Below are 13,177 nucleotides of genomic sequence, written 5' to 3' on the forward strand. Positions count from 1 at the left end.
GCCTTAGGCATGAAAGCTGGGTAATTTGGTGCCAGTCCCTGTCTCTCTGTCTCAGCCCAACTTATCTCACAGGGTTGTTGTGTGGAGAAAATAGGAGGAGGAAGATGTGTTGGATATGTTTGCTGCTTTGAATCATTTATAAAAATAATAAAGTCAGGCTACAAATAAATAAACAATCAAATATCTGACTGCTACCTAAGTGGCAGGCTTCCTCTCACTGAAAATAAAGACTTCTGAAGAAAAGAAAAGTCAAGTCCAACTCAACTCATTTTGTGTCATTGGCACTCTTTCTGTGGCCTTTGGGTGGCCCCCAAATGTCCATTCATGTCCATTCAGACAAATACACTTTTGCTTTTCAATCACATCGGATGATCTCCTGATAGGGAACAGGATGCTATCAACTCATACGGTTACCAGTTCAGAACTATAAATGATCTTCCCTGACCTCTTAAGTCCTGAGATTTGTCAGGGCTTGTGAAAATTCAGCTGGTTTTATTTTTTTACTTTAACTCTATTCATTATTCATGCATGCAAAGAGAAAATATCTGCTGTGAACTGTCATAGACATCAGGAAGGGCATCCAGCCAGTAAATGCTCAGGTCTGTTCTGTTTCCTAGTCTCTATCCTGATTACGGGATCATAAAAAGAAAAAAAAATCATTCATTCATTCATTCATTCATTCATTCATTCCTTCATTCCTTCATTCATTTGGCTTCCTGCTCCATCCCCATGATCATCCAATGTGATGCCTGCTGTTTGGAAAGACTGCTGTCCTATGCCACAGGATTGGACCAAAATCCATTTTTCTCACTTCTTCCAGGAGAAACCTTGTATTTACTCTTATGAAACAAGAAAAGGTGTTTGCAGATTTGATCAGCTTGCCACAATGTCCGTGATGGGCCTCCATATGTGCTACATCACATTGTGGGCTTCTTGGTCTCATCAGAGGCAGCTTCGACCTTCTGCTGAGAACAGCTCAGAATTTAATTAAGCAATTACTTTCCTTCCCTCTCCCCGACTTCTCCTCTTTCATTTCCCTTTTTTTTTTTTTTTTTGCTCATTTTCTCATCCGCCTCCCTAGCCGCACGCATCACACTTCCACTCTGAATCTTGATTCCTCTCAGAAAGGACCTTATTCCCTCACTTTGGCTCCTGCAGAGATGTTCAAAAGCTGGCGACAAACCTGCCGAGAGAAAATCTACTGCATAAAAGGCGAAGAAGACACTTGTAGGCAAGGGAAGAGAGATTTCTCCCAGCATAGACTAGCAGAATTGATTGAAATATCAGTAATTGTTAATAAGTGCATGGCCTCATTTTCGTCTTGAGTAATCCCATTCTGGGGATTCAGGAGAAAAAAAAATGTTAAGAACATTCAGTGCTAAAAAGTTCTCCTATGATTTTATTCATTTATATTGGACTCGTTTGATTTTATAGCAAAGATACTGCTTTCAATTTTTGGATCTGATTAGGATGTTTTCTGCTTCCTTGGCTTCCAATAAGGCCATGTAATGTGCAATGTCTTATATTTTATGTTGTACAGCAGTGATGTATAACATTTTTCCATGTTGCATGCCAAAAGAGCACCCGCGTACCTGCACCCATGATGCAATGCATGCGTGACTCCCCCCGCCCCCCTGCGCATGCGCACGCAACCCTCGCCCGCCAGGGGTTGGATTAAAAAAATTTAACAACCGGTTCTGTGGGCGTGGCTTAGGTGGTGGGCATGGGTTAGGTGGTCATGTGACTGGGTGGACATGGCTTGGTGGTCATATTATTGGCTGGGCGTGGCCAACTCAATATCACTCACATCGAGGCACGCATCTCCTCGCTTGGCCTCTCATGACTGTGGGGATGCTGCAACAGTCGTAAGTGTGAAAAATGGTCATAAGCCACTTTTTTCAGTTCCATTGTAACTTTAAATGGTCACTCCATACAAGCAAAGTATCAGAAAAAAACTCCAGAGATGTTCCTGAGACAGGAAGTCTAGTCCTGCCAAGAATGCAATAAGGGTTAACGGAGAGGCACTTTCTGTAAGCAACACCAGAATGTTTCCTTCCTTACAGGATTAGGGCAGTAATTTCTTCTAACAACCGGTTCTCCGAACTGCTTAGAATGTTAACAACCGGTTCTAGCAAATAGGTGTGCACGCATGCGCAGTGGGGCTCTCCCGGGTGACCTCTCACGTGCTGGCAGAAGTACCTCTGTGTGCCACTTCTGGCACGTGTGCCATAGGTTCACTATCACGTGTATACAGTAATCCTTTCTCCAGCTCTTTGCAGATTTGGGATAGCTTCTGTGACTTCCTTTCAAGTCTAAGGGAGGAGAACTTCCAGGACTATAGGCTGGGTTGAGAAGGAAACCACTTCCATATTGCCATGAAGTCACCAAGAGTCAACCTTGACTCAAAGAAGACTTCTTCTGTACAGATAATTCTCAACTTACAACAGTTCATTTAGTAATCACTCAAAATTACAACAGCACTTTAAAAAGTGACTGATGACTCTTTGTCACACTTACAACCATTGCAGCATCCCACAGTCACGTGATCCAAATTCCAACAGTCACATGATCCAAATTCCAATGCAACTGACTCATATTTATGACGGTTGCAGTGTCCTGGGGTCACGAGCAGGGGTGGATGCTACTGGTTCGTCCTGGTTCTATAGAACCGGTAGTTTGGAAGAGCAGCTGACACTGAACCGGATCGCCCACCTGCCTGGGTTCTTGGTTGTCCTTTATTTGCTGCTTTTTCAACCACAGCTGCTTTGCACGGCACAGCTGAGGTTGAAAAAGCAGGAAAGAAGAGGATTTTCAAATGCTGCTCACCCGCCCCGCCCCACCCACTCACTCCTCACCTGGCAAACTTGCCTGGTAAGTTGCTATTTTTCTTTTTTTCCCGACCATCAGCTGTTCTGGTGTGCCGGGAGATTTAGATTAGCTAGGAAGCAGGAAATTGTTGGATTTCTTGCTTTCTAGCTAATCTAAAAGCAAGAGCTGAACCTTCCTTAGGACTGAAGCTTCTATATTTCAGTGCAGACTCAGGTAGTAGATTGCAGAATCATAAATCTCTAAGTGAATCTGTGGTTCTGTGAGCAACTCAATCTGCCTGGCTGCTTTGCCTGATTTTGGGTAAAAGTTGTTCTTTTTTAAAAATAAAAATTTCAACATTTACATGCATGGTGTGTTGTGAGTTAATTTTGTGAGTTTGCTTGCTAGCAAATTTTATTGCTTGACAGACTCAGGCAATAGATTGCAGAAAGGTAGATCTCTAAGTGAATCTGTGATTCTGTGAGCAACTCAATCTGCCGGCCTACTTTGCCTGATTTTGGGAAAAAGTTGCTCTTTTTTAAATAAAAAAATCAATATTTACACAAATATTTACAATATTTACACACAAGCCACGCCCAGCTAGTCACGTGACCACCAAGCCACACCCACAAATTAGGCCACGCCCACAGAACTGGTTAAGACATTTGAATCCTCTCTCTGGTCACGAGATCCTCTTAGGCGAACTTCCGACACGCAAACTCAATGGTGGAAGCCAGATTCACTTAACAACCATGTAACTAACTTAACAGCTGCAGTGACTCACTTAACATCTGTGCGGCAAGAGCAGTTGTAAAGTGGGGCAAAACTCACCTAACCACTCTCTCATTTAGCAACAGAAATGCTCAGCTCAATTGTGGTTGTGACTCCAGGACTACCTGTAATTGTAGTGCATGGTGGATAATGATATCAGAGCAGCAAGTTGGGAGGTGTTGACTGCTTACCTATTTGCAGTTCTACCTGGAATACTGCACCATACAAGGACACAAGAACATTCCTCCGAGATTTTACAAAAAAAAAAAAATGCATCATCCCAAGCTGGCTGGTTGGAGATTTCGCAGAGCAAGATGACTTGGTTCCATTTGTCCATGTCAACTGGCATATCTGAGCACAAGGATACTGCTAGCAGGCGCCTTTTACTAATTCCCTGTCTCTCCTCCCCATGCTCAATCTAACCCTTTTAGCGGCCACTTCTCCAAGCAGCCATCTTGACATTCATAAGTATTATTTATCTAGCTTGCCATTCCATATTAATGTTAACATTTACCCAAGCCTGGGCCTCTAGGCATGATGACATTAAACACAAAAACAGTGTTAGCAGTTTTAGCAATTGGGGAGGAGGGAAGTCCCCCCTTCTCCCTTCTTTCTTGTTCCTTTATGTTTTTATCCCCCAACGCTATCGAAATTGCCTGCTTTTTAAAAGTTCAGTTGAAATGATACAGTAGCCGTAATAAAAAAGGCAGGCTAATATGTCATTAAAAGAGAAGGAGAATTGGTAATTTGAGCTCCAGACTCTATACTTACCTTTTACGTTAGATATCACATTATTAGGCATTCTGACATTCACTTACTCGGTCATAATGGAAATGTCTTGGGCAATTATGAAGATGAGAACAATTAGGAGTGAAGACCAGGCAGTCCATTCTTAAACTCAGTTATGTAGCTACAGCATGGAATGTCTTCAAAGACTGTCACCTTTGCACACATCCAGGCAGAAGAGAGGCCTGTTGAATGGAACTCAGAATAAAAATCCAGAGATGCATTGAGCTTGTTATGATATGTACAGAATAACCCTTGAGTAACAAGGGTATGCACATGGAAACGTTTACGAGAGTAGTTATAAATAATTATTCAGCCACACACAGATACACTAAACTGAGTTAAAGTTTACTTTAAGAAATAGCACAGTCCAATAAACGGTCCAGGTCATACACAGAGCTATTGAGCTCAGTGGGATTCCTCTCACCATATATTCTGACCTAGGCTTCACAAAATCACAAAACAGGACGCCTAGTCCCAACAATACCCTTTTTTATTAGGGTAATGTGAATTCCTATCGTTCACATCCAGCAAAGTCCTGGCAAAAAGTCTTTCAAGGGAGAATTTACAACCACAGACCTTATCAGGCTTGGAGAGCTACAAGGCCAATAGCTTCCAAGCACAATGCTGTCCAAGGAAATACTTGGCAATTAAACTAATTAAACGAACTAATTGTCTCCTGCAAAACCCCACTCCACTTTCGCTCCTTTTTATTCCCTATGGGAGGGGCCATTCACCATTCACCTGTGCCTTTACTCCCCAGTTGGCCCTTGTTCCTTAACTGTTCCCTTCTCCTGGCAGCTCTGCACTTGCGCACATTCAGGAACAGGCTCCAGTTGTTCTTCTGCCCCACTGGTCTCTGACTCTGAAGGCAGCTGATAACTGTCGGATAGCCCTGGTCCTATCTCTGCCTCTGATGTAGAGCCCTTGTCAGAGCCTTCCCCAGACTCCAGGACTGGCCCATGTTCCTCCCCAACCTCCTCCCTGTCTGAGTCTGCCACCAGCTCTGCTGGCGGGCCACAACACCATAAATAAGAGATGGGGAACCTATGGTAAGTCAGATGCTGTGGGTGCAACGGCCATCATTCCTCCTTACTGGCTGAGATCTTCCCTTCTTGAAACCTACACTTTCTTAAGAGAGAGGCCCATTTCATATGCAAATTTAATACAATCGTCAAAATACTGAGCAAACTGATATGAATCACCTTTTTTTTTAAAAAAAACAATCAACTGAGATTCCATAGCACATGATTGGTTGAAAGTAGGATCGATGAGAAGTCCTCCTTGGAATGGAGAAAGCCTCAATCAGATTTAAATTGGGTTTTGCTTTGTTTTGTTGGCCACACCTACTGGTAGAAGTACAATATGCTAACCAAAAACCAAGTGGCTCTCAGACCGCAAATAAAGTTCCTTTATGCACTAAGATTTAAGGGGTATGCTGGTCTGTGATGATAATAAAGATATGATCTGATCCGATAACAAAACAGGTTTGTCAGGAAGGGCATCCAGCCATTAAACCCTCAGCTCTATCCAGCTCTACCCCAAATTAAGAGGTGACATTTTCGTAAAAAGGGAGGTTATTTTTTTTTTAATTCAAGGTTGGGGCCAACAGGTGTAGTTCTAAGTTCTTCCCTCCCATAAGTTCAGGCTATTGATGTTGATAGTAAAAGCCCCAGCAGTTGATCAAGGAGTCCCTATTCGGCAAGTTTGGGACTGTCTACAGAAAAATCAGCCTATTTCTGGTGACGCTCTGTTAAGAGATGGCGATTACAAACCTTCCTCCCTCCTGGTGGGGAGAATTAGACAAAATGGAGGAAGAAGGGGACAGGAAGCATTTTTATTCCCTATATTTTGAGAGCTTTTTGGTACCTGCCAGAAAAGAAGAGCTCCCCAGTCAGGTTTTAGCTGAAGGTTTAGCTGAAGATTTAGCTGATTTCCATTCTCCTACCCCCTTAAAATACAGCAAGCTTCCAAATGACAATACATTTTTAACCACTGTGCGTGGCCTCCAAAGAATTTTCCATTATAATACCCATTTCCTAGCTTGCAAAGTTTCTGAATTATTCTCCTTTTGACCTTAAGACTGAGCAAAATCCCTCAGCCAATTTTGATTTATGAGTGAAATGAAGGGAAGGAAAATAAAAAAAAAAAACAATTTCCCCTACTGCAAATACCAAATTTCCCAACCCCATATAGAATTAGCAAATTACTGTGGAGATAAAAGAGCCCTCTTGGACATGGGAAATGCATCCGTTTTAGGGCTCCTGAGGTTGATCTCATTCGTACGGTTGAAAGAGCCTTCGTAATAGTGAACGGATTTTGGCTGAGAAGTGTCAAAGCCCATCAAATGAATTCTGTTGCTTTAAGGATGGTACTAAATTTGTAGATGATTGCGGTCTCCTTTTCAATCATATCCAATTTGGACTGAAAGCTTTTTTTCCTGGGAATGAGCATGGTAAATTGTATGCAACAGATCATTCCAAGGGCCTATTGTTGGTTATTAATTTCTGGTGCTATGACTGAGGGCACAGCTCATATTAATGCACAATGGTAGCCACGGTGTTCCTTTTGGCATTTTGTCCTTCTTTTGAATCATGTTCTGCCTGGCAAAAAACCTCTCTGAAAAACAGGCTTTTAAAGGCAGTGTTGTACTTAATGTTAAACGGTAACTGAGAAGATCCAGGTTTACATCCTTATGTATCTATGATTTTCAGTGGAAGAAGAATAGAGTAGAGTAGAGTAGAGTAGAGTAGAGTAGAGTAGAGTAGAGTAGAGAGAGTAGGAATGGAGTGGATGGAATGGAATGGAATGGAATGGAATGGAATGGAATGGAGATGGAATAGGAGATGGAATGGAATAGAATGGAATAGAAGATGGAATAGAAAGAATAGAATAGAATAGAATAGAATAGAATAGAATAGAATAGAATAGAATAGAATAGAATAGAATAGAATAGAATAGAATAGGAATGGAAGATGGAAGATGGAAGATGGAAGATGGAAGATGGAATAGAATAGAATAGAATAGAATAGAATAGAATAGAATAGAATAGAATAGAATAGAATAGAATAGAATTAGAATGGAATGGAATGGAAGATGGAATAGAAGATGGAATGGAACGGAACAGAACAGAACAGAACAGAATAGAATGGAAGATGGAATAGAAGATGGAATGGAATAGAATGGAATGGAGTAGAGTAGAATAGAGTAGAGTAGAGTAGAGTAGAGTAGAGTAGAGTAGAGTAGAGTAGAATAGAATAGAATAGAATAGAATAGAATAGAATAGAATAGAATAGAATAGAATAGAATAGAATAGAACAGAACAGAACAGAACAGAATAACAGAGTTGAAAGGGACCTTTGGGGTCTTCTAGTCCAACCCCCTGCTTAGGCAGGAAACACTATACCATCCCTGGCCAATGATTGTCCAATCTTTTCTTAAACACTTCCAGTGTTGGGGCATTTACAACTTCTGGAGGCAAGTTGTTCCACTGGTTAATTGTTCTGTCAGGAAATTTCTCCTTAGTTCTAGGTTGCTTCTCTCCTTGATTAGTTTCCATCCATTGCTTCTTGTCCTGCCCTCAGGTGTTCCCTCTTCTTTGTGGCAGCCCCTCAAATACTGGAAGACTGCCATCCTGTCACCTCTAGTCCTTCTTTTCATTAAATCAGACATACCCAATTCTTGCAAGTGTTCTTCATACGTTTTAGCCTCCAGTCTCCTAATAGCAATAACAATAGCACTTACTTATATCCTGCTTTATAGTGCTTTACAGCCCTTTCTAAGCAGTTTACAGAGTCAGCCTCTTGCCCCCAACAATCTGGGTCCTCATTTAACCCACCGCAGAAGGGTGGAAGGCTGAGTCAACCTTGAGCCTGATGGGATTCGATCTGCCAAATTGCAGGCAGCTGGCTGTCAGCAGAAGTAGTTTGCAGTACTGCACTCTAACCACTGCACCACCGAGGCTCTTAAATCATCTTTGTTGCTCTTCTCTGCACTCTTTCTAGAGTCTCAACATCTTGAAGTAAGTAATGTTAATTTGTTGCTAAGTGTGAGCCTGTTTGCATGATTCACTTAACTTAGTCATGGAGTAGGGAGATTCAGGATATCCTGTGAATGCTCTATTGTACATAAACAGCCTGTATCTAATTGAGACAGAGTCTTGTATGGGGCCAAACTATCTCCCCTGTCAACAAATTCCTCTTGATGTGGCTAGCAAACTATTTAGTGGGGAAATAGGTTGCTTCTTCTAAGGTAAAAAAATGAAGATGTTGTACTAGAGAGGCTCGGTAAAAACAGGCACTCTCTAGGAACACTTCTCCTTTGTATCTTTTAACCTAACTCAATAGTCCCTTTCTTGGAGATTGATTAGCCCCACCCCTCCCCAAATTTGCCTGTGGTGGCTCTGTTCCAAATCCTATCACTACAAGTGGAAAAAAAAGGAAACCATGCATGACATAGGGCCACCTTACTTGAAGAACTGCAATGGTTTCTGTTCATCCCACTATATCTGGCATGGTAGGCCTGCTATAGGTCTCCTTGATGAAATAGTGTGCCTTGTAGCGTCTCAGAAGTGTACTATCTCAGTCATAGGGTCTGTCCTATGGAACAGTCTCCCCTATGGAGACACCTATGGCCCTGACCCTACAAGCAGGCAGAAAAGCAATGAAGACATGGATTTGTACCCCAAGCAGTGAGACCAGGTGTTAATGTAACTTGAATGGTGCCTTTGTCTTTGTATGGGCATCTTATTTGTTTTTAATGGTGGTTTTTTTATCACTGTATCTCTTTTTTAATTCTTGTTCACCAACCAGAGCCCCTTTTGGTCGATGGGAAGCAGCCATATTGCTTTAACAAACAGAAGAAAAATATAAAGGAAGAGGAAACATCATTTCCCAGCCATCTTTGGGATAGTTGAAAATTTAGCCAAAAATACACCCACCTCTTCTTGTATACAGACTCCATTGTATACAGACCAAGCTGAGTTTATTGACTGGAAGAACTATGTCTGCACCAGTCAGTATCTCTCTATAATTTATTTAATAAAAGTGTCCTTCAGGAGCTGTCCTTGGTACTGAATCTTTGCTCTATTCTGTTTGTCTGGTCCAGTCCTATTTTGTCCAACTCTTACTCAAATGAAACTCAGATAAATCGTTTTTCTTCCCCAGCAGAATGGGGTGGTAGTTAATTAACTTTGTTGGAAAGGTGGGATACAAACTTAACTAATAATAAACTCCAATGGCATCAGTTTTTTTTTCTTTGTGAAACTACAGCAATTGTGTTGCAGTCATTTAAAAGACATTCATAGAGAAGTAAAAATATTATTTGGATAATCTAAATATAATAATAAGCAGAACCAGACCTGACTGATCCTTGCAAAGGAGGCAATTAAGAAATACCAGACATGTGAGCTATACTGGAAAATAAAAAAGGGGGGGGAAGGAAAACAGATTTCAGAAAGAAATCATGGCAAACTATTTCTATTTATTGTTGCTAAGAAAACTACATGGATATGTTCATATATTCAAGAGGGGTTCAGCTCAAAGGAGTGTTTTCCTTTTACATTAAGGCATGATAATAAAAATAGTTTCTGCTTTCATTAACAAATAAGCATTGTGATATATAATTCCAATTCTGAAAGGCATAAAGGATACACCTCTAGAGTGGAAAAAGAATCCCTTACAGGCAGGAATGATTATCATACATCTCTTTTTTTCCCCTTTTTTTTCTTTTTTTTTTCTTTGATTAATACGACCTTTCCCTGACTTTAAAGATATCATTGAATTAATGAAGAACCCAGAGTTTAATGAACTGCATACACAAACATACAAATAAAGGATTCCACATGTAGAGAGATACACAATGAAGTTTCAGGCCTTTTCACCAGCTGCTTCTATATTTGCCTGATATTTATTTTATACGTCCTCACCATATTTGTTAATGCAAAGCACAATTAGCATTTAAATAGAAATTAGGATTGTAGGAGGACGGAGCTGGTATCGCGACGATACGGCATGCGATCTTGGAGATCTGAGATCGCAGCTGATATCTTTGCTCCTGGACGGTCCAAGTGGATCTAAACCATCCCAAAGAGACAGTGAATGTAAAAAGCGCATCCTGTCGATCCCAAGGATATTGCAAAGTCCGTGGTAGATCCAGGAGAAGCTCTTTTTGCCAGCGGCAAAGAGGCAGCCATTAAAGCTGCTGAAGTTGGGACAGCTCCGAAACGAAAGAGAACCGGAAAGAGAGAGTGTGCCGGTTTGGTGAGAACTTTGTCTTTATTTTAAGACTTGAAAGGACACCCTAAGGGAAAGAAAGAATCTGTAAAAGTTTTGATAGAAGTGATTAAGCAGCGATTTTAAACAGGAATGTCAAAGTAATTTTTTTTTTCTCATTGCTGGATTTCCTACACATGATCTTATATTTTGAAACTGGACTGGTTTTTTTCTTCTTTTTATATATTCTTCTCTCCTTTTTGATTTTATAATATTTTAAGTCAGAGACTCCTTTTTAGTTATTTTTTAAATATCTTTTTCTTTTCTTTTTTAATTAATTCTTATTATATTTTGCTTGGAAAAGGAGGGGGAAAGTGAAAGCTAAAGAAACTTTGTAACACTGCCAACTAGAGGCTTGGAAATATTCTATTTTTCTTTTGACCAGACAAAGCTGAGAAAGAACTGAGACTTTGTTTCAAGGACATTGCCTGCTTGATAAGATAGAGGGAAGAGCACAGGAGAGTATTATTACAGGTGCTCTTCTGGGTTTCTATCAACATCTGGAGTCTGGTGTTGAAGCTTAGGAAAAGAAAATGTGATAAGTCTTTGGAGAAGAGAGTTATAACAAGAGCCTTGGATAATCAAACAAAGTGCAGTGTGCTCTTTTTATTCTTTTTGAGCTGTGCTACCCCTCCTCATCAGTTTACCTTTTTTTTTTTTGCAATAGCTATTTGGATTTTTGGCTCTCTGGAACTTGTCTTTTTTTTTTCTTGTATTTGGAAGTTAAATTTCTATGTCTGCTTTTTATTTTAAAGGAAAAGCTTTAGTATTAATGCTTCCCTTCCTTTTCTTTTTAAGGAAGTAGCCTTTTTCTTCTCTTTCCCTTCCTGGTATTTTTGTCTTTCCATCTACCTTCCATATTGGTTTTTTTTTTCCTTTTCTTTTTTTTTGGGGGGTGTGTGTGTGTATTTTTATGCATACTTTTATATTTGAGACCTCTTAATTGGATTAAGGTGTTGAAGAACCTGAATAATTTTTCCTTTCTTTTTTAGCCTTTTTCTTCACTTTTTCACCTTTTTTAGGATTTTACAAAAAAAAAATTTGTGTGTGTGTGTTCATGGTGTGTTTATGGCCTTTTCCTTCATTTTTGAATTTTTACTGTCATCTAACCAACCGATTGGATTAAGGTATTACAAGAACCTGAAGAAATTTTTTCTTCTTTTTCTATTATTATTACTATTTGGCTTCTCTTTTCTTACTAGTTTCCTACTTTTTTCCTACTATTTTTATTTGGAACTGCAATTGGTTATTTTACAACTGGATTAAGGTCTAGAAGAACCTGAAGATTTTGAACTCCTCAAAATGAGTAGGAAATTAACAGCTCCTGGTTCTTCAACTTCCACTTCTTCCTCTCCACCATCTGGAGGACAACAGTCAATACAGACAATGTTAAAGCAAGAAAAAGAACAAGAAAAAGTAACCCTGCAGATGATTATGCAAGGAATTCAAAATATTCAAACAAGATCAGAGAATATTGAAAAGAGAATAGAGAACATTGAACAAAGAACAGAGAACATTGAACAAAGAGCAGGGAAAACTGATGAAAAAGTGGAGAACATCCAACAAATGATGATGAAGTATGATGAGAGACTCCAAAAAAATGAAGAAGAAGATAAACAAAGAGACAAGAAGATTGGAGACATTGATAACAGATTAACTATGGTTGAACAAGATAAAAGTGGTAGGCTGAGATGGGAGATGGACAGATCAGAATTTTATCTTAGATTTCAAAACATAGAGGAAGAAAAAGGACAAAATCTAGCTGAGATAATGATAGAAATATTGGCTGAAGCTTTGGAAATAACTGAAGAGATGATGATGGATGGAATAGATGAGGTTTATCCAGTCTTTACAAGATATGCGATGAGAAATAGCTTACCAAGAGAAGTTCATATTAGATTTACAAAGAAAGCCATTAAAACGTAAATATTGCAAGTGGCAAGAGATAAAACATTGAAATACAAAGATAAGGAGATTGTGGTCTTGAAACAAGTACCCAGAAGAGTGAGAGAGATGAGAAGGGAATACCGATTCTTGACCAAATTATTACTTAAAAAAGAGGTGAATTATAGATGGCTGATTCCAGAAGGTTTAATGTTTACATGGCAAGAACAGAGATATAGAATTGACTCAATTGAGAAAGCTGAATCATTTTACACAGAATTTTTCAGAGGGGAGGAAGAGGCAGAAAAAGAAATTTCATTAATTGAATTCCAAGAGGACTCCCAAATGATGACTGAAAAAGAAGAAGGTGCAGTAGGTGGAAAGGAGGAAGCCAAAGAACAATGTGAACCAAGATCCATGAGAGCTGTTAAACCTAATTACAAAATATAACCATGGAAGAGAAAAAATTGATTACAATTAATATAAATGGACTTAACTCAGCTGTTAAAAGAAGGAAAATCTTTCATAAATTAGAGAAATTAAAATTTGATATAATCTGCCTACAAGAAGTACATATTAAAAAAACAATATGAACAATTTTTGATACAGCCAAAATTAGGGAAAATATTCACTTCCTTGACACAATGTAAGAAAAG

The sequence above is a fragment of the Notechis scutatus genome, chromosome 11, assembly GCF_049901735.1.
Source record: "Notechis scutatus isolate UNSWTSFEM ecotype Mainland chromosome 11, rNotScu1.2, whole genome shotgun sequence".
NCBI classification, from domain to species: domain Eukaryota; kingdom Metazoa; phylum Chordata; class Lepidosauria; order Squamata; family Elapidae; genus Notechis; species Notechis scutatus.